This window comes from Leucopleurus acutus (genome assembly GCF_964270905.1).
Source record: "Leucopleurus acutus genome assembly, chromosome: 11".
Taxonomy (NCBI): domain Eukaryota; kingdom Metazoa; phylum Chordata; class Mammalia; order Artiodactyla; family Delphinidae; genus Leucopleurus; species Leucopleurus acutus.
The window spans coordinates 66,337,569-66,358,513 of NC_139152.1; the positions used below are offsets into that span (position 1 = coordinate 66,337,569).

The 20,945-nt window shown below is 39.3% G+C and overlaps 1 protein-coding gene across 1 annotated transcript in view; it reads left to right on the forward strand.

The window, feature by feature from the left end:
• Positions 1-20,945, forward strand: part of ACSS3 (acyl-CoA synthetase short chain family member 3) — a 143,535-nt gene that overhangs the window by 1,224 nt on the left and 121,366 nt on the right. The gene's annotated exons all lie outside the window — the stretch shown is intronic.

Below are 20,945 nucleotides of genomic sequence, written 5' to 3' on the forward strand. Positions count from 1 at the left end.
TTTACCTGTATGGCAGGGCTCTGCTTAGTTGAGCAAGAGCCAGCCCCCAGGGACAGCACAGTCTAGTATGGGAAGCAGCCACGGGGAAACAAGTGCAAGAAGAGGGATAAACTAGGGGCGTGTTACTAAGTATCCACACACTCGGAGGAAGAACGACTTCAATAAGATTACACCTAAGTAGGGCTTGGAAGGGTGGATATGTCTTCTCAAAGTCCACAAGGTACTAATTATTAAAGTCCACGAGGTGGAACACAGGTTGAAATTTGACTGTTGATATAGTTGCAACTAATTGTGTTGGCTGGAGAGGTGGGAAAGGGGGCTGGTGAGTCAGGGGTTGGTTTGGGAAGGGATTTAGGTATCATGCCAAGTAGCTCGGATTAGGTCCACAGCCCTGTCCTGTATATGAAGCTGCAGTACCGGGTACCCAGAAAGAATTTGCATACAGGTAGGTGGTGCTAGAAATCATGGTAGGAATGAAGTTTTTTGTTTTTCGTTTTCCTCCTAGAGTTGCAGTTATAAGTAGTTATAAACATTGTTTTTATATTGTAACAAACAGAGATACATTTGTAGAATAAATCTCAAACTTGCCAGAGTATTAAGGGTGAGTCACACAGTCAGAACTCAAGAGTTGTGGCTGTTCTTTGGGCCATGGGCCTTAAGAGTGTGGTTGCTTTCATCAGCAAGCCATTAGGGAGAGATGTTTCCTGTAAAAGTTTGCAAAACACTGCAGTGGGGTTTCCCACTACCATTTCCAAGTTCCCAGCAGTGAGATGGGGGGATGACATGGTCAGGTTTGCATTTGACAAATGCCTTCTTTTTTTTTTTAACATCTTTATTGGAGTATAATTGCTTTACAGTGGTGTGTTAAGTTTCTGCTTTATAACAAAGTGAATCAGCTATACATATACATATATCCCCATATCTCCTCCCTCTTGTGTCTCCCTCCCACCCACCCTATCCCACCCCTCTAGGTGGTCACAAAGCTCCCAGTTGATCTCCCTGTGCTATGCGGCTGCTTCCCACTAGCTATCTATTTTACATTTGGTGGTATAGGTAAGTCCATGCCACTCTCTCAGTTTGTCCCAGCTTATCCTTCCCCCTCCCCGTGTCCTCAAGTCCATTCTCTAGTAGGTCTGCATCTTTATTCCTGTCCTGCCCCTAGGTTCTTCAGAACCATTTTGTTTTTTTGTGTTTTTTTTTTTAGATTCCATATATATGTGTTAGCATACGGTATTTGTTTTTCTCTTTCTGACTTACTTCATTCTGTATGACAGACTCTAGGTCCATGCACCTCACTACAAATAACTCAATTTCATTTCTTTTTATGGCTGAGTAATATTCCATTGTATATATGTGCCACATCTTCTTTATCCATTCATCTGTCAGTGGACACTTAGGTTGCTTCCATGTCCAGGTTATTGTAAATAGAGCTGCAGTGAACATTGTGGTACATGACTCTTTTTGAATTATGGTTTTCTAAGGGTATATGCCCAGTAGTGGGATTGCTGGGTCACCTGGTAGTTCTGTTTTTAGTTTTTTAAGGAACCTCCATACTGTTCTCCATAGTGGTATCAATTTACATTCCCACCAACAGTGCAAGAAGGTTCCCTTTTCTCCACACCCTCTCCAGCATTTATTGTTTGTAGATTTTTTGATGATGGTGACAAATGCCTTCTTGTTGAAAGTAGGAAACTGAAATGGAGAAAGACATCATGACCAGAGACTGTTCTCTGTCACCACCATGCTCTGTCCTCTGTCGATTATTTGGAGCTGTTTAGGTGGTTTTATCTTTAGAATCTGAGCATATATCCCCATCCAGTCAATTTTTTTAGTAGTGTTTCAGAGGATTTTTCAGATCCTCTCTTATGTGCTGGACAGTGGCCCAAGCACTCGGTATGCATGCAGCAAAGCGGTAGGGGTAGGAGTCATGATGGTCAACAGCATGGTATCTGGTGCTGGAATTTTGAGTTTGAGTTCTGGTCCTTACAGTTACTGGCTGTGTGTTCATAGGCAAGTTGCTTAATGTCTCTGTGCTTCAGTTTTCTCATATATAAATGTCGAACTAGTAAGAAGATTAATTTATTAAAGGGTTAAGACCAAGTCTTAATGAAATAGACCCTATAAATGTTAGAGGAAGAATAGTTGTCTTTGTACTTTCATACCACAATTATTTAAGAACAGGAAATCCTAGTGTTTCTCAGATCAAAACACAGAATTATTGTCTCGCCTAAGAATGTGTTCTCAAAAAGTTCTGTGTCCGTATATATGTCATAAAGTATGGAACTGAGATTATTTACGTGAGCATCCTTCGCATAAAACTGTGTGCAGAGAACCCAATTAAGAAGTCACTGGGATATTCCAAGTAAAAACCAATGAGGGCCAGACCTAAGGCAATGGTCAGACCATTGCCAATGGTGGCAATGGAAAGGAAAGGACAGGTTTCTAGAGGATTAGTTGAAGTTGGTGAGGGCTCAAGGGAGTGCAGAGAATGAGGAAATCAAAGTGTCCATCAGATAGACATTTAAGATCTGGAGATTTTCTCTCTGATGTTTCTTTCTCTTTAATTTCTGGTTGCTTGCCTAAATTTTAAAAAATTGTATGCAGGCTTCCCTGGTGGTGCAGTGGTTGGGAGTCTGCCTGCCAATGAGGGGGACATGGGTTTGGGCCCTGGTCTGGGGGGATACCACATGCCACGGAGCAACTGGGCCCCGTGTGCCACAACTACTGAGCCTGTGCTGTAGAGAGCCCGTGAGCCACAGCTACTGAGGCTGTGTGCCACAACTGCTGGGGTCCGCGCGCCTGGAGCCTGTGCTCCACGATGGGAGAGGCCACAGCAGTGAGAAGCCCACGCACAGCAGCACGGAGTGGCCCCCCTCTTGCTGCAACTAGAGAAAGCCCGCATGCAGTGACAAAGACCCAACGCAGCCCAAAATAAAAACAAATAATTTAAAAAATGTGTATGCCTAAAGTGTTCCTTTTTTTATTTTTTGCGGTACGCGGGCCTCTCACCGTTGTGGCCTCTCCTGCTGTGGAGCAGAGGCTCCAGACGCGCAGGCTCAGCGGCCATGGCTCACGGGCCCAGCCGCTCCACGGCATGTGGGATCCTCCCGGACCGGGGCACGAACCCGTGTCCCGTGCATCGGCAGGCGGACTCTCAACCACTGAGCCACCAGGGAAACCCCAAAATGTTCCTTTTTTAATGAGGATTTTTGTCAAAGGGTCCTTGTAGGTATTTTCAAAAATTCAGTACATTGTAGATCACTGATATTTGACAATCTTGTATCTGAATTCTGTCTTTGTACTCTTGTAATCACGTGGCTGTACCTGTTTTATAGCAGCCCAACAGATCAAAGTGAATAACAGATAAGTCTTTGAGTCTGTATTTATTTTAGCAGTGTGATTCCGTCTTACTAAGGAGTTTGGTTGGCAGAGCAGAGCTGGGGAGGCAAGTAGACACAGCAGACCATACATCTAATCTGAAACTTCATTCAATATGTGGTTTCAATCTGAATCCTATTTGCAGATATTTCTCATTGGTTAACGTTTTTCTGCAAAGGTAAACTCAAGGGCAGGACAAATGTCTTTTTTTTTTTTTTTTAATTTATGTCCATAGATTCTAGGACAGAACAGACATATGAGTTTGAAAAGTGATAGTCAGATAACAGGGTACATAGACCTGATGATTTTTGATTCTGTATGTCTTGGGAGGTGGTAAGTGGATGCAGGCACAATTTGATGTGAAGGTGCTTTGCTTACTTGTTTTTGAAGCTGGGATGGGGGAAGGGAGATGTTGACTGCCAAGTTCTTAAGTAAAATGAGGAGGGGTCGCTACAGCTAATTGTTCTCTTCTAGGTGGAGCTGGCATAGGTGTAGTCAAGATCTCTGATGCCCTTTGGCTTCCAAGAGGCAAGAGGGATTCTCTCTCCTCATTATAAGCTTGTCCATTTTTCATGAAAGTAAATGCCCCTCCGAATCTACAGGCCTACCAAAAGCCCCAATGCATAAATAGTAATGCATATTAGCTTTCATAATGGCGTACACTACCCATTAGTAGTTTACGAATGCAGTAGTGTGAGCATGGAATAGAAATCTTTAAGGGTGATATACTAGGGACTTTCTATTGTAGGCAATAGCCCTGTAAAATACATTTCTGGGACTGTAATCGCTGAGATCTTTGAAAGACAAATTACATGTAGGTGCTTTAGGAACATGTGAAGAACCACCTTTCCTCACAGTTTGTTGGTTAATTCACATTGTTGACACCTAGCTTTGGGGGGACTAAATTCTCTATTATAGAGACTTCAGTAGAGAACTGCAATATAAGGTGAAGCAATTAGAACTCCTAGTAATTTCTCTAATCCTGGAACAACAGAATGGATGTTTTGGTTATTTTCTCCTGATGAATTAGACATCCTGCTGCCTTTCCTGAAAATGAAATCCAGCTGCCACTCTGAAAAATTAGGCAATTCACTTTTGCGTGCATTGTGGTTAACTCTTCAGTCTGCGTCATCCTTTATCCCTTTCTTTGGAAGCGTTGCAATTCTGTTTTTTTTAAATAACATTTTCTATTTATTTAAACAATATTCAATGATCAGACTCTCACATACTGTTTGGTTTAGAATTTAATATGCATTAACAATGACTATAACCTGAAAAGGAAAAGTCTCTGACTAAATGCAGATTATTAGAAAATGATTTCTGCTTGGTTAACATCTCTATGATGGAAATTGTTTAGGTTAACATGCAAGATCTCAGTTTCTTACTAGCTATGAGATAAAGGTTGTTTAATCCCTCTAGGTCTTAAAATGGCTCATAAGTGATAAAGACACCAATCATTCACTCACTGTGTGTATAGTACAGAGAAAATGATGAAAGAGATAGTGGAGAAACTCACTACACAGCGGTAGGGGAGACATACATTAAATTATTACAAACCTATTTATTTAGAGTTGCAGTAGATGCTATGAAATAATAGGGGGATTTAAAATAATCTTTTCTGGAAGGATCATGGTAGGAGTCTTGAAGAAATGATGGTTAAACTGAGATCACAATGAGTAGAGATTAGAATCAGAAGGAGAGAGGAACATTGCAGACAAAGAAAACACCACATGCAAAGTCTGTGAGGTGTGAAGTAGCTCAGTAAATTCTAGAAACTGAAAGAAGGCTAATGAGGCAGGGAAATTATCAAGAAATAATAGAAGAAGAAGAGAGCCATATTGTAAATGGTCTGGTGAGTCTCGTTAAGCATTTAAAAATTTCCTGGCACAAAACACATGTCACATAGTAGATGATCAAAACTTGAATTTACTACTCTTCTTTCTGCACTGGAACAAGAAATGTTTGTGTTCAACCCCAGGTCCGCCGCTTGCTTTGGACAGGCTTCATTATCCTTATTGAGTAAGAATAAAATAAGAATGATGATAGTATCAATTTCTTAGGATTATACTGGTGGTGGGGAGCATGTAAAACGTCTAGGACTGTGCCTGACACACAGTCCTAGGTACTAATGTCTTTGGAATATATAAGCTAATATGGTCCAGGAAGTTTTCAGGGAAATGATAGCATTTAAACTCAATCTTAAAGTAGGACTTAGAAAGAAAAACACTTCTGTGTGCAGAACAAACATGACAGAGGGATAGCAGCGAGAAAGAACCAAATACACTTGTAGGATAGAACGAACAGTAGACCAGTTGGCTTCTCGTGGTTATTTTGAGTTACTGGTACTCGAATTCAGAAGGTAGTTTCAGGATGGTTTTGGAAGGCTTGGAATAGAAGCTAAGGCATTTGCCTTCACTTCTTGGGCTGTAAGTCACAACCTGATTGTAATCCTGCAGATAGGTTTTGTGTGACCCAGGTGCTTTTTGTTTGTTTGCTTTTTAAAGTAGTTGTCAGTATTTAAACATTGGAAGATTTCATCTAAAATCTAAATTTCCTTTAATGATTCAGTTTTTGGGGGCTTCTCTTAAAAAAAAAAAAAGCAGAATATCTGTCAGCAGTGAGTCAGCATTCCTGCATTGCAACACTTGGCCGGAACTGAGTGACTGCTGTTCCAAGCTAAATTAGACATAGTGACTTCCTGGCAGTGAGGTGTAGGGAAGTAAAGAAGTTATGGTGAACGTGACAATTTGACTCAGATATCCAAGTGGAGGAATTGATTGTGAAATTAAAAATAATGAGTTGAAAACTTGGCGAGGACTTGTAGAATTATAGATTTGACTGAAATTTGTAAAGAGGTGAGAGCTGAAGCTTGGTGAATGCCAAGTGGGGAGAGAGAGAGAGAGCAATTTAGAGGGAGAAAGAGGAGAGGGAGAGAGAGAAAGAAAAAAAAATACTAAAAACTGAACTTGGAAGACAAGTGGAAGGGGAAAGAAAAAAACCTATGAGAGTGAATGAGACTTGTTCAAAGAAGTAGGAGAAGGAACAGCAGGATGTTTTTGTGCCATGGAGTAAGAGGGAGAGAAGAGATAAAAATAGGGCAAATCAATAGCGGTAAAGGGCTCCAGAGATGTTTTGAGGCTATTGAGGATTGAAAGACAGCAGTTTTGACTCAGGGATCCTCAGTGACTTTTTTTTTTTTTTTTTTGCGGTACGCGGGCCTCTCACCGTTGTGGCCTCTCCCGTTGCGGAGCACAGGCTCCGGATGCGCAGGCTCAGCGGCCATGGCTCACAGGCCCAGCCGCTCCGCGGCACGTAGGATCTTCCCGGACCAGGGCACGAACCCGTGTCTCCCGCATTGGCAGGCGGACTCTCAACCACTGCGCCACCAGGGAAAACCTCCTCAGTGACTTTTAATAATGCGATGTCAATGGAGAGATGAAAGCCAAAGCCAGAATCCTGCATTACAGGGTGAACTGATGGTAGGGAAAAAGAGTCCATGGAGATGGTTGACAGTGACAGGAAGGGGAGACAAGATGATAGCATGTGGAGGTGTCTGGGTTACCAGAAAAATAGTTTCCTCACTATCTTTACTTTCCCCTCCTCCCCCTTTAGGAGAATCCTTTGTTTAAAGGCAGAAGTGAAGAAACCTGTGAAATAGGAATCAAGGGAATTTTGCTTATTTTGAAACCTGTTCCCCATCAACAGGACTCCGTGTTTTTACAAGTTGAACTTTGTGTGGTTTCTTTCTTTCTTTTTTTTTCTTTAGATACCACAAGTTCATGGAAGGAACAAAATGGAAAAGTCTAAAAGATGGAGTAAAAAGCTACTCAGCAGATCTATATGTTCTTGTTGTATATTGCAGAGATTCTAGTGAGCTATATATCTAAGCATTTGATTGTAAGTTTGACAGAGAAGATAAGGAGACAGTTAAAAAAGGTGAAAGAACTAAGATTTGTTGATTTGTTAAATTATTCTGGGGTTTCAGACATCATGTCAATAAGTGGTTCAAAAAAAAAAAATAAGTGGTTCAGAGGGAAGGAAGTTCTTTATCTTGTACTTGCAACTTTTCTGAGTTTGACATTCTTTCAAAAGAAAACAAATAAGGAAAATATAATGCGGATTTTATATAACCAGAAAGTAATTTAATTCCTCTACTGAATTTTGATTCTTTGGCAAACAATTAGTCAGCCACGTTAAGCTGTTTCAGAAATTCAATCTCTCTCTCTCTCTTTCTTTCTTTCCTGTAAAATTTCCTTCGTATTTATCAGGTATTATTAAAATTATACTTAATTCTGGTTTGAAGGTGAGAATTTTACCTAGAGATGAAAAATGTGTCCCCTTTTGACAAACTCTAAATGAAATGTATTTATTCATAATATTGTGCACAGTATAGGTATATTTAAAATTTAAATTATCATTTTTTATAAATAAAAAATATTTTATGAAGGTATCTGGTCAGCATGAAAAATGACCTGTTAGAAATACTGTCCCTCAGATAACCTCATCAACAAAGACCAATGTCAAAAGATCGGCCTTATTTTATATTCTAAAGGTCAGCGGCTTGGTGCTGTTCTGTGTGTAATTTTCTCTGTCATGCTGCTGAACGTTCAGGACAGAACAGAGTGAACTACTGGAATGCTATGATTACATAAGCAAGGATGGATTGCCTGACAAATGGCACAATCAATGAACAATGGAAATTCAATCAGCTGTGACCAAGTGTGGGAGAAAGTCCAAACTCTTATCACCTCCTGGAAGGTGGCTTACTTTTCCTTTGTTCATGCTATATACTGTTAGTTGAGAAAAAAAAATCCAGTGGTTGAAATTATTTGTTTCTCCTTCTCCTCCTGCTTCTTCTTTTCCCTTTCTTTCTTCTTTTTTTTTTTTTTTTTTTAAGAATTTCTGCTTAAGTAGCAACTCCATGAGGGAGATCATTGCTTTCCATTGTGGTGTGACATTTGTGAGAGAAATGTGTGGAAGGCTAATGTATCTTTGTGATAATATATATGAGTGTAATAACTTCTTTAAATGACAGTATTAGGAAGCACATCTGAATGTAGAAATTATTTAAACCATGTGGTTAGAGAACTTGTAAAAAGTATGAATTATATAAACTTTTGCTGATATTATGGCCAAATGAGGTAAGCGACAGTGCATAGAAAGGAGAAGTATTATTCTTATACTATCTAAGGAAATTGAAGTTTAAGAGTTTCCAGTATGAAATAGTCCAATTGAAAATCTTAGAATAGCTGAAAACAGGTTTTTCAAATATTGTTTGGATAGCGTTTGATTGATAACTTGTAGGTAAGTAGTGAATTTTACTGATTTAACATATAAGTTGCTCTCAGTGGAAGAAACTCATCTGAAGTCTGTAGGTCTTTGATTTAAGAGATAACTCTGAACAATAGGAATATGTTCTCCTTAGGTTTTGATGTTAGAATAACAACATTTCCCAAGTATAATTTTTAAGATGTCTCCCAAGAGACATCAGTTAAGTAAAAGAAATTTGGGAAGATTAAGGGAAAAGAAAGAATACTCAGGGGCTTCCCTGGTGGCGCAGTGGTTGAGAGTCCGCCTGCCGATGCAGGGGACGTGGGTTCGGGCCCCGGTCCGGGAAGATCCCACATGCCGCGGAGCGGCTGGGCCCGTGAGCCATGGCCGCTGAGCCTGCGCGTCCGGAGCCTGTGCTCCGCAACAGGAGAGGCCACAACAGTGAGAGGCCCGCGTACCGCAAAAAAAAAAAAAAAAAAAAAAAAAAAAGAATATTCAGTATCTGCTGTAGACATGATCAATATAGATATTTGTGCAAAAAGAAAAATTAGTACAATAAAGTGGTAAAAAAATTTAGTAGTCGAAGGGACATAAAATCATTATTATTGACTGTTTGCTAAAATAACCATAGGCAAATGCAACGGAGCTTAGAAAAATCTACTTTTGCTCTAATCTCACTTTGCTTTCTCTCCACACTTCTTTAAAGTTTTCGTAGAGTTTCATCAATTCTCAGTTGAGAATTTAGCGCTTTTCTAAACCACAAATGCCCTGACATTGCCTTCTTCCCAACTCTCCCTGCTTAATCAAGGCCGAATGAAGTTTGTCACTGTTACTAATGGGAATCTGTACGATAAGCCAGCGGTCCCCAACCTTCTGGCACCAGGGACCAGTTTTGTGGAAGACAGTTTTTCCACGGACGGTGAGGGCTGTGGGGGGATGGTTCAGGCGGTAACGCAAGCAATGGGGAGCGGCGGGGAGCGGCAGATGAGGCTGAGCTCACTAGCCCACTGCTCACCTGCTCTGTGGCCCGGTTCCCAACAGGCAGTGGACCGCTACTGGTCCTTGGCCTGGGGGTTAGGGACCCCTGCGATAAGCTATCTTGGTGGGTAGGAGAAAAAAACTATTGAGGATCATTATTTTATTTATTTTTTTTGGCGGTACGCGGACCTCTCACTGTTGTGGCCTCTTCCGTTGTGGAGCACAGGCTCCGGACGCTCAGGCTTAGCGGCCATGGCTCACGGGCCCAGCCGCTCCGCGGCATGTGGGATCCTCCCGGACCAGGGCACGAACCTGCATCCCCTGCATCGGCAGGTGGACTCTCAACCACTGCGCCACCAGGGGAGCCCCGAGGATCATTATTAGTGGAGAAAAACAAACTGATCTGGGTTAAAACTTAGGCCCCACTCTTTGAACAATACATTGTCCCAAATAATTATAAAATGGGGACTGTGATGGGTATTATTGTTCAGCAATGTCTGTTCTCTACTTTTGAGCACACAGGAGGATTGGATTTCCCTACCCAGGCATGGTTATGTGATTAGCTTTGGCTAATGCAACCAGACTGAGGCGTGTCACTTCCTGGTGAAACATTTAGTGGTCAGTGCTTCAATCCTTAGTCCCCTCTGGTCTGTCAGATCCATCGTGGAAGCACCTGTAGCCTGGATTGCTGAGCAAAAATGCATAGATAACAATGCTTCCGGGAGTCCACTTGAAGCCTGAGTAAAGTTGCATGAGTGAGAAGTAAACGTTTTTTCAAGTTGAGAGTTTGCCGTTGTTACTGTGTGTAATCTAGCCTATCTTTATTGATTGTGAAATCAACAATATATATATAATCTGTAATAATAACTTCTAGGACTGTTAGAATGAGTAAGTTTGCTCATGTACATAAATAGTGTCCAGCATATAGTGAGAACAGCTAAGCTTTATGGTATCCATGCTATGAGCCAGGTACAATACTAAGTACTTAAATTTATTTAAGTGTTTGAATTTATTTAATATTTCTAACAACCCTGTGACGTAGGGTACCTTTTATTCTCGTTTAGTGGGTATGGAAATGGAGATACAGAGAGTTTAAGAAACTTGCCTAAACATATAAAACTAGTAAATAGCAGATCTAGGATTTGAACCCAGGCAGTCTGAATTTAGTGTCTGTACTCTATCTAAATATATACTACATTATATTGTTTCTATAATAATTGTCTTAGTTAATTTTAGTTTTTTTTTTTTTTTTTTCCTTTTCTTACCCCTTCTCCACTGAAACCACTAAAAGTAATTTAAAAAATCTGGATCGGGCTTCCCTGGCGGCACAGTGGTTGAGAGTCCACCTGCCGATGCAGGGGACACGGGTTTGTGCCCCGGTCCGGGAAGATCCCACATGCCGCGGAGCGGCTAGGCCCATGAGCCATGGCCGCTGAGCCTGCGTGTCCGGAGCCTGTGCTCCGCAGTGGGAGAGGCCACAACAGTGAGAGGCCCGTGTAACGCAAAAAAAAAAAAAAAAAAAAAAAAAAATCTGGATCTACATGTCAGAAACATTTGGAAAATATCCCTATTATATCTGGAATAATAGATTGATGTTCTTTGAAAAAATAAACTTTTTTTAATATAAAATATTTAAAATGTGTACAACAGTCCCAAAAGTGGTGGGAGAGGGGCTTTATATTAATTGTTACCTACTTTAGAAATGTTTCCTGGACAGTAGAAAACAATATTAAGCCCTTCTCTTAAAAATGCTGTGTTGGTTTTCTGGCTTAAGGAAAATCTATAATGACCACATTACTCATTGCTTGTAGTATGCTTTAACATTATTTTTATGAGAACATGGTAATAAATAGCTTAATTAATTCATATAATTATGAATATTTGAAAATTTTCCTTTCCTCCAACTTCTCAGTAAAAGAAAATACTAGGACTTGTTTTATGTTTGTAATTATGGAAGTTGTTGATTTTGATTACTTTTTTAATGCATTCAAGTATAGTATTCTTTGCTGTTTTGCTTTCATTGCTTTTCATCTTGATCCTAGTGCAGGTGGACAGGCCTTGATAAATGGCGTATGTTAAGTGCAGAGATGAGTTTTTTTAGGAATCATATTGCATCTGTCTCTCTTGGTTCTAATATGAATATCTTATGTTTGAAATCCAGTACAAGGACCATGCGTTGTGGACTGTCTCACTTACCTGTGTTATACCATAGGTGTTGCAAAACTTTGGGGAACAAATGATCTAAAAATGTTAAATTTTCCTTTGAATGTTTAGGGGGTGAAACACAATAATATTTGGAGAGTCTGTAATAGATTGAGAAGGAAACTCACGTGATTATTCTCTAGCTCATGACTGAGCTATTCATTCCTTTCTTTAAAACTGAGGCATGCCTCTCAATAATGATAATAATAACAACAGTAATAACACCCATGGCAATACAACAGCCGTCACTAATTATGGGGCACTTGCCCTGGGTCAGATGCTATGCTAAGACTGTATGTATTTTTTGAATCCTTCTGACGCCTTGTGAGATAGGTTTAGTTATAATGCATTTTTATGACTGTGTAAACTAAAGGACAGAGAGATTAAGTGACTTGTAATATAGCGGTAGACTTAATTTTTCACACCCATTGGGTCACATGGTAAAAACCTAATTTTGGTAATGAGTTGTGACTACACTCTTTAACTTCTTCTGTCTGGCTGTCATATGACTGTACCTAGAAAGTACAAAGGAATGAAAACAATGTTAAAATTTTTAAAAAAATTTAATCAGATGCAACTTCGTTTCTCCCATTTGTCTCCTAGGTTTCTATGTTTCTTCCACTCTCCTCTCATTTTAGTGGAATGTAAATCTTCACTGTTTTCCCAGAGTCAGCTTGCACATGTCTTCTTGACAAATGGTTCTTTCCTAAAAAGCCCATCACCTTGAATCTTATTTCCCTTTAAGCTAGTTTGGCAAAGAATGCTCAATTCCCATCTCCATGTAGTCACTATACACCCACTATATAAGCTCATACTCCACTGATACTTTTCTCTTACCAGTAATTAAAAAAATCACAACTAGGTGATAGAAGGGCAGGGGTCAGATCTCAGTCACCTTTGTTGTTATCTCTGCAGTGGAATGCACATAACCTTGTATATATCCATCAAACTGATTTTAAAACTTTACCACAGAGAGATTAACCTTCTTAATCCATCTTCTAAATCTAGGTTCTTATATAAATTACAGGTAGATATTACCTGAATCATCCATCCCACCAAGACCCAAAATGATCCATGAATCTTCTTTCTACCTAGGCATCAGAGGGTCTGAAATTTTCTTGTCTTCATGAGTCTAAGTTTTGCTATGAGGCAGTTGGCTCCTTTTGCTTCTCTTCAACATATTCATCGAGTCCTCAAGCCAAAGACACACATACTGCAAGGAGGGAAATACTTTATTTATATGGTACAGACCAAGTTCCCATGTGAGTATGGACTGGGAAAGTTGTCTCGGCACATATCAGGTTCCAAGAATTTCAGATTTAAGAGTTGTATCAGTATCATGTTACCAGATTATCATTTTTTAGTCTTTTTTTTTTTTTTTTTTTAGTAAATATCTTAACCAGATAAACCAAATTTTATTTAACAAAGAAAGCCCACTGGTTAAAAGTAATAAAAGACAAATATTATATGATTTCACTTATATGTGGATTCTAAAAACCAAAACAAATAACAAAACAAAACAAAACCTAAGCTCATAGATGCAGAGAACAGACTGGTGGTTGCCAAAGGGGAGGGGGTTGGGGGTAGGTGAAATGAGTGAAGGTGGTCAAAAGGTACAGACCTCCAGTTGCAAGATAAATAAGTTCTGGAATGTAATGGACAGCGTGGTGACTACAGTTAATAACGCTGAATTGCATACTTGAAAGTTGCTAAGAGAGTAAATTTTAAAAGTCCTCATCATAAGAAAAGAAAAGAAAAAAAATTTGTATACCGTGTACTCAAATATCGAATCATTATGTTATATACTGAAATTAATATAATGTTATATGTGGATTATACCTCCATTTAAAAAACAAAACGAAAGAAAGAAAAAAAGTGACAGCTATGATATAACATAAAAATATTATTTCTCTAGGATACATTTATGGTATTGCCACAAATGATAAAAATGTTAATATTTACATTGTTGGGAATAAAAGCTGATCTTAATCTGATAGAAGCTTGAATTTTAGAAAAATGCAAAACTGATTTTATTATTATTTTAAAATGTTGAATTCTGACTGCTCAAGGTCTTCAACATATATCTACTCTAAACATCTCATTTCACCTGAATATTTCAAGAACTGTTTGAAATGTAATTTGTTGTTACAGCCTTAGATCTTACAGCCTAAGATCCAACTTAATGAAATTTCCTTTCCTTAGTTTAATTTATAAAAGGATTAATTTTAAAATTTATAATTAGAAAAAAAATTTTTTTTAACATCTTTATTGGGGTATAATTGCTTTACAATGGTATGTTAGTTTCTGCTTTATAACAAAGTGAATCAGTTATACATATGTTCCCATATCTCTTCCCTCTTGCGTCTCCCTCCCTTCCACCCTCCCTATCCCACCCCTCCAGGCGGTCACAAAGCACCGAGCTGATATCCCTGTGCCATGCGGCTGCTTCCCACTAGCTATCTACCTTACGTTTGTTAGTGTATATATGTCCATGAGAAAAAATTCTTAATTAGGAAGATTTTCTTTTTCTTTTTCTTTTTTTTTTTTTTTGCGGTACGCGGGCCTCTCATTGTCGTGGCCTCTCCCGTTGCGGAGCACAGGCTCTGGACGCGCAGGCTCAGCGGCCATGGCCCGTAGACCCAGCCGCTCTGCGGCATGTGGGATCCTCCCGGACCGGGGCACGAACCCGTGTCCCCTGCAATGGCAAGTGGACTCTCAACCACTGCGCCACCAGGGAAGCCCTCTTTTTTAAATTAAATATCTAGTTATTTCAAATATTGTATTTGATGGAAATGATAATACTCAAATCAAAATCTCTTAAATCCTAAAAGATGATTTTACTCTGTACATGTGTACTTGTATGAGGTGTGTGCATGCACATATGTGAGTGTGTTTGTGAGTGTGTGTTGAAGTGTTACACAATACAAAATATATTATCACAGTAAGAATAGCACCAGTAATACTCCTTACCATAGTTTTTTTAACTTCTCCAGAGAATACGTTCTTAAAGAAGAATTTAGGGAAAGTTAAGTAACTAGCTCATGTTCACTTAGAATGCAGGTGGCAGATCTTGGATGAAAAACCAAATCTGTTAGACTTTAGAGTGTATCAGCTTCTCATTGTGTCATATTTCCTCTCCAGTTAATCCTGTTTTATCCTCATACTACTGGTGTTAACAGATTTAAAAGCAAGTCAGATGCCCACACACACACACACACACACACACACACACACACGTTTGTTGACCTGTTAAAAGTGGAGTTTTTTGGCTCTAGAACTTATCCATTCCTAACTCAATTGTTCCTTCATTTATTCTCTCATTCTTTCTCTTGTTCACTCATCAAATGTTTGAATGCCTCCTACATGCCAGGCACTATTCCAGGTGCTGAATGAGAGTCCAGGTAGAGTATAACTTTGAGGTATGATTTCATACATCAAAGAAAAAAAGTGTTTTTGCTTGTAATGAGATAGCTTTCATTTTCCTGTTTAATAAAAGGAGAGTAATCATGAGTGATATCTAGTTATTATTTTCTGAAAATATGGGTAATAAAATTTGTTTTTATTTTACAATCTACTCTGAATTACCTTTGGCTGTTGAGGTGTGAGTGACTAGAACACTCAGGCTCACATTTTGATGAACAGTGGTCATTTTGTAACCAATGAATCCTTTAATAGATAAAAGAGTCAACCAATTTTAACTTTATCCCTTTGTGCAGCCTCTCATTTTCTGCTAGAGGGGCTAACACACAGGAAGGTGAAGAAAAGACAAGTAACAAAAAAGAGAATAAAGAGACATAATGGGCTTGGTTAGCACCAGCTGGATAGTGAACTCTTGGATAATTGAGCAGGCTGCACTGTGTCCAAGTTTCAAATTATCGAAATGTGAGTGGAAAATGTTTTATCTATGATATGATATGTAGATAGTGGGAGAATTGGCAAGGATAGAGCAAAGATGTAGTTTGTGACCTTGTTCTTAGATTTTTTGATGATAAAACTAGGGAAAAAAGACAAAAAATTTGTCTACTTTTCTTTTTTTATTAGTTTTTATTGGAGTATAGCTGCTTTACAGTGTTGTGTTAATTTCTACTGTACAGTAAAGTGAATCAGCTATACGTATACATATATCCCCTCTTTTTTGAATTTCCTTCCCATTTAGGTCACCACAGAGCACTGAGTAGAGTTCCCTGTGCTGTACAGTAGGTTACTTTCCTTAATGTTTTAACTTACACTCAGTGGTATCTGGTTAGTTAAGTTGGATTTAGTTTCTGTCTATGTGTAAAGTTGTTTTGGTGAGAGTGAAGGTGGGAAATTGGAGGGGATATAATCTGGCTTAGGTAAAGGAGCAGCGGTTTTATAATCATAAAGCCTAGGTTTGAGATCTAAGTTTTGAATTACTTTTCATTGACATTTGTTATTCAAAAGTAATTCTTTTTTTTTTTTTTTTTTTTTTTTTTTGCTGTACGCGGGCCTCTCACTGTTGTGGCCTCTCCCGTTGCGGAGCACAGGCTCCGGACGCGCAGGCTCAGCGGCCATGGCTCACGGGCCCAGCCGCTCCGCGGCATGTGGGATCTTCCCGGACCGGGGCACGAACCCGTGTCCCCTGCATCGGCAGGCAGACTCTCAACCACTAGCGCCACCAGGGAAGCCCTCAAAAGTAATTCTGATTGAAATTTAGGTTTATGCTTTTCCCCCACAAAGGTGCAGTATTACTTTAAGTTTTAATTAGATGAACTCAGGAAAGCCAAAATAGGTGGAATATCAATTATAGTTCAATATGTAAATAATTCTTAGTATATATCTTGGTATAGTCGGTATATTTCCCTTCAATCTTTTATTTTCTTTTTAAATTTTTATTTTGGAATTATTGTAGACTCATAAGAAGTTGCAAAAATAGTAGAAAGAGGTCATTTGTACCCATCACTCAGCTTTCCCCAATGGTAACATCTTACATGACTATAGTACATTATCAAAACCAAAACTGACATTTGTACGATAGTTAGTTAGACTGCAAACCTTATTCAGATTCACCACCAGTTTTTGTACACACATATTTTTGTATGTGTATGTGTTGTGCCTTTTAAAAATCTATTATCTCTGTCTGTTTGTCAGTCTGTTTGACTCTCTGGGTCTCTATTTTTGTTCTTACAGAAAAATAGAATTATACTGTTCATATTGTTTGATAACTCATTTTCCCACTTGGAATAAGTTGTGATGTTTCCATTCCTCTATTCTTCTATTTCATGATTTTTAGTGTATGCAGAATATTTAAACATATTGGGTGAATGTAAGATTATTTATTTCACAATCCCTTCCTGTTGATTTTTGGGTGGTTTCTCTTTACTTGCAGAAATACTTGCTTTTTTGGACGCAGCGTTCCAAAGATTTCTCTGTCCCTGTGTCTGACTGTCCATCTGTCTCTCTCTGTTTCTTTCTTTCCTTCCTTCTTGCTGATGAATTCTTAGAAGATTTCTGGGTCAAAGAGAAATTATACACTTTCTGATGTATATTGTCAAAATATTTCTCCAAAAATATTAAGAAATATTGTGAATAAGACTCCACAGTCTTTTTCCTTACGAAACATTTAGAGAATAAATAAAAGTAATAATTTAGTGGACCCTGAACATTGGGCGTTGTAAACTCTTAACATTGTGCGTTGTAAACTCTTAACATTGTGTCACATTTGCTTCAGATCATTTAATTTAAGCAATAAAACAAACAAAATTGATGCTCCCTGTGTATCTCCCTCAATTACATAGTCTTTGTAGAAACAATCTCAGAATAATTTACAAGGCTCAATGGGAAGAAAAAGTTCTTTTTAGACCTTCTAAAATGATTGATTGTATCCTTCCACTTTAATAAGAGCTTGTATAGGACATCTCTCTGTGGACATGAGCTAAGTGTGCAGAATGAGTTAATGAATGTGGTGTCTGCCTTCTGGGAGCATCAGCTGTAAAGGACAGTTTCATCAGAACATTGCAGCGTATCGTTCTGCCTGAGTTATAGCCTTAAAGAGAGAGAAATGGATAGTTAAGATGAAGATGTAATATGAACACAGAAAAAATATGCAGTCCTAAAGTCCTAAGGTTTAGAGCACATTAGTTTCAATCCTTACCTATTTCTCCCCTTTCTTCCCATTCCTCCTTAACCAGAGCAAGATGACACTATGTCAACAAATTGGCTTTCTCCTGCCCTGCATGGTGCTGGGGCTGCTCTCTCTTCTCCTTTCTCCCTCTCCCCCTTTCCTTTTTGTTCCTTCTTCATCACGTTGTCATGGCTATCATTAGGATTAAATGCTAAAAGGCATCTTCTCTCCCTTCCAGCAAATATCGGTTCACATTGGAGTGTGTACCTCCTCTTCTGCCCCCTCCTGATTCCCTGGATGGTTCTGAGGTTTCAGGGTTACCTGCTTAGGGTCCCCGTGGGCATCCTGGTCTCTGTCTGGTTTTCTAGGAACCTGCTCTGATTTGGAGTTTGGTTCCTTATGAGCTCATCATGACCTGTTTCCGAGTTGGCTGGTTGAGGACCACTGCTCCAAAGAGTGTCCTAAGTAGCTCTCTTGAATAGGGCTGACTGATGAAGTTTACTTTCCTTTAGAATGTACTTTTAAACATATATTTTTTGGGGATTATATTTAAATTTTAATAAATTTATGCTTTGAAATTTAAACATCTCTATCTTCACTTTTACATTTGACCTTTAGTTTTAATTATAATTTTATCTTTTCCTCATTTGAATGAAGCTGAATCCCATTTCCTTTTGTTTCAATTCTTTGTTTTTCCTGCATTTCCTCTAGAATAAAAATAAAACAAGCAAGATAGAATTGTGGCCTCATCTTCTGCTTTGAATTTAGCTGCCAAGCATGACTCACAACCTGGGGATCTTTAGGATCATTCATTCATGCCTTCTCTCTCTGTTGACAGTGGATCCAGTTCAGATAACAGGTATTGATTTCTTGAAAGCCTTTCTTTTTATTCTTTTTCCTGTTGGCTGCATTTCTCACTGGCAATTCACTCAGTTTTAATCCGAGATGATCTGGCAGAGGTGTAGATGCCTGGGCTGTCCTTTCATGCTGAGATGAGGGCAATCTGTGGCGAGAGCTAGTGGGATGGGGCCAGGTTCTGAGTGTACTCATGTGGAAAGTATCAGTAGGGCTAAAGAACAGATTTCTCTTTGCGTTATGTTTCTCTGTTAAAATTTTGTCCTATAGAGAGATGTGCTTTCCAACTACTTTTACAAAAACAATATCCTAGTGGTTCAATTAACATGAGGTTATTATGCTGCCCCAAGTAAGCAGTTACCCAATTTGGAGGGTTTCCCGGAACAGTCAGTTCATACTGCCCAAGGCCAAGTACCTGTAATTTAGATGGGATGTCACAGTGTGAACAAAGCAATATGATGCTCTCTTAAAAATGCTTAAAGCCTTCTCTGTTTGTGTGCAATAGTAGTCTTTTGAGCGCGTCATTGTTTTTGCTGAGCAGTTACCTCATGAGACTCTTTTACTTATTTGTGTTAATGTGTCAGAAGAGTACTACTTCAATTCACATTCATTCACACTTGTAACATATATTTAAAAATAATTATTGAGGGACTTCCCTGGTGGCACAGTGGTTATGAATCCGCTGCCAATGCAGGGGACACAGGTTCGAGCCCTGGTCCGGGAGGATCCCACGTGCCGTGGAGCAACTAAGCCCGCGAGCCACAACTACTGAGCCCGCATGCCACAACTACTGAAGCCCGCGCGCCTAGGGCTCATGCTCTGCAACGAGAAGTCACCGCAATGAGAAACCCATACACCACAACAAAGAGTAGCCCCTGCTCACTGCAACTAGAGAAAGCCCGTGTGCAGCAACGAAGACCCAACACAGCCAAAAATAAAATTAATTAATTAAAAACTGTTAAAAAAGATAAAAATAATTATTGAGAATTTGCTGTGTGCCATTAATGAGCTAGCACATGGTCTTTGCCCACAGGAAACAGTGTCTAGTGAGGATATAAGAATTACTCAAATTAGCACACAGACATGGAAAATTGGAAATTCATCATATTTTCCCTGGAGTGGGAAAGCACTGGGTTCCAGTGTGCCATGTGTTAGTTTGATAATTCTGGGAAGTTATTTGACCTTTCTAAGCCTCATTTCTCATCTGTAAAATAGGAATAACACTGTCTTCCTGAAGGAGTAGTGCGTGGATTAAATGATTTACCAAACTCAGAACCTGGCACATTATTGGTAATTAACAAAATGTTACTCCCTCTCTTACTTCAAAATTATGTATTTTTCTTTCTTATTTCAGGTGTCCCTTAAAGAGAACATAAACCTGATACACAGAGATGATGTGACCTCAGTTTTCTTTGATACACCCTTCTTCCTACTTCTAGCTCCTTTGATTTGTTTCTATACCTCCCCCACATTTTTTTTTTTAACTTCCTGTTACTTTCTAGGCTAGTCAATAGATCCTCACTGATTCTGTTTCCTCGTTTGCCTCCCAAGAGTGACCTGAAATCCCTTTCTGAAGAGGGCATTCCCCTTTAATGGCCTCCCCTTTCTTAACGAGGTATTCAGGGCTTTTAAGGTAAGGTTTGCATGGCTCTTTCTTGCCTTAGCTCTTGTTATGCTCCCACCCCAAAACACACATCTCTTCTTTCAGTGGCACTGATGAACTTGGACCTCCAAAACAGAACCTGAACTTTGCCCTGTTTTTTACTTTCCCATTTGCCAATGCCATTAAAAAACAAACAGTATTTCCATTAGTTTTCAGTCCCTGTCCCCTCAGCTACCTTCATGTTTCACCCTTCTCTTTTAATAAAATTCAGTTGAAAGATTTGCACAAGATAAGAGGAGCTAGAACATTCCCCTTCTCTTTACATGCTAACTTCTTGGCCATGTTGTCTATTCTCCAGGTCCTCCTCTCCCTTACACTCTTGCATCCACTGAAAGGTGGCCTCAGGCCTTGTCACTCTACCCAAATTACTCTCCCAAAGTTCATCAGTGCCTATTTGTTGCTTAATTCTATGGACTGATTTGAAGTCCTTACCTTGCTTGGTCTCTCTATAGTATTTAACTCTGGGGACCACATCTACGTCTTTGAAATTCCCCATAACTGTGTTGTTCAATATAG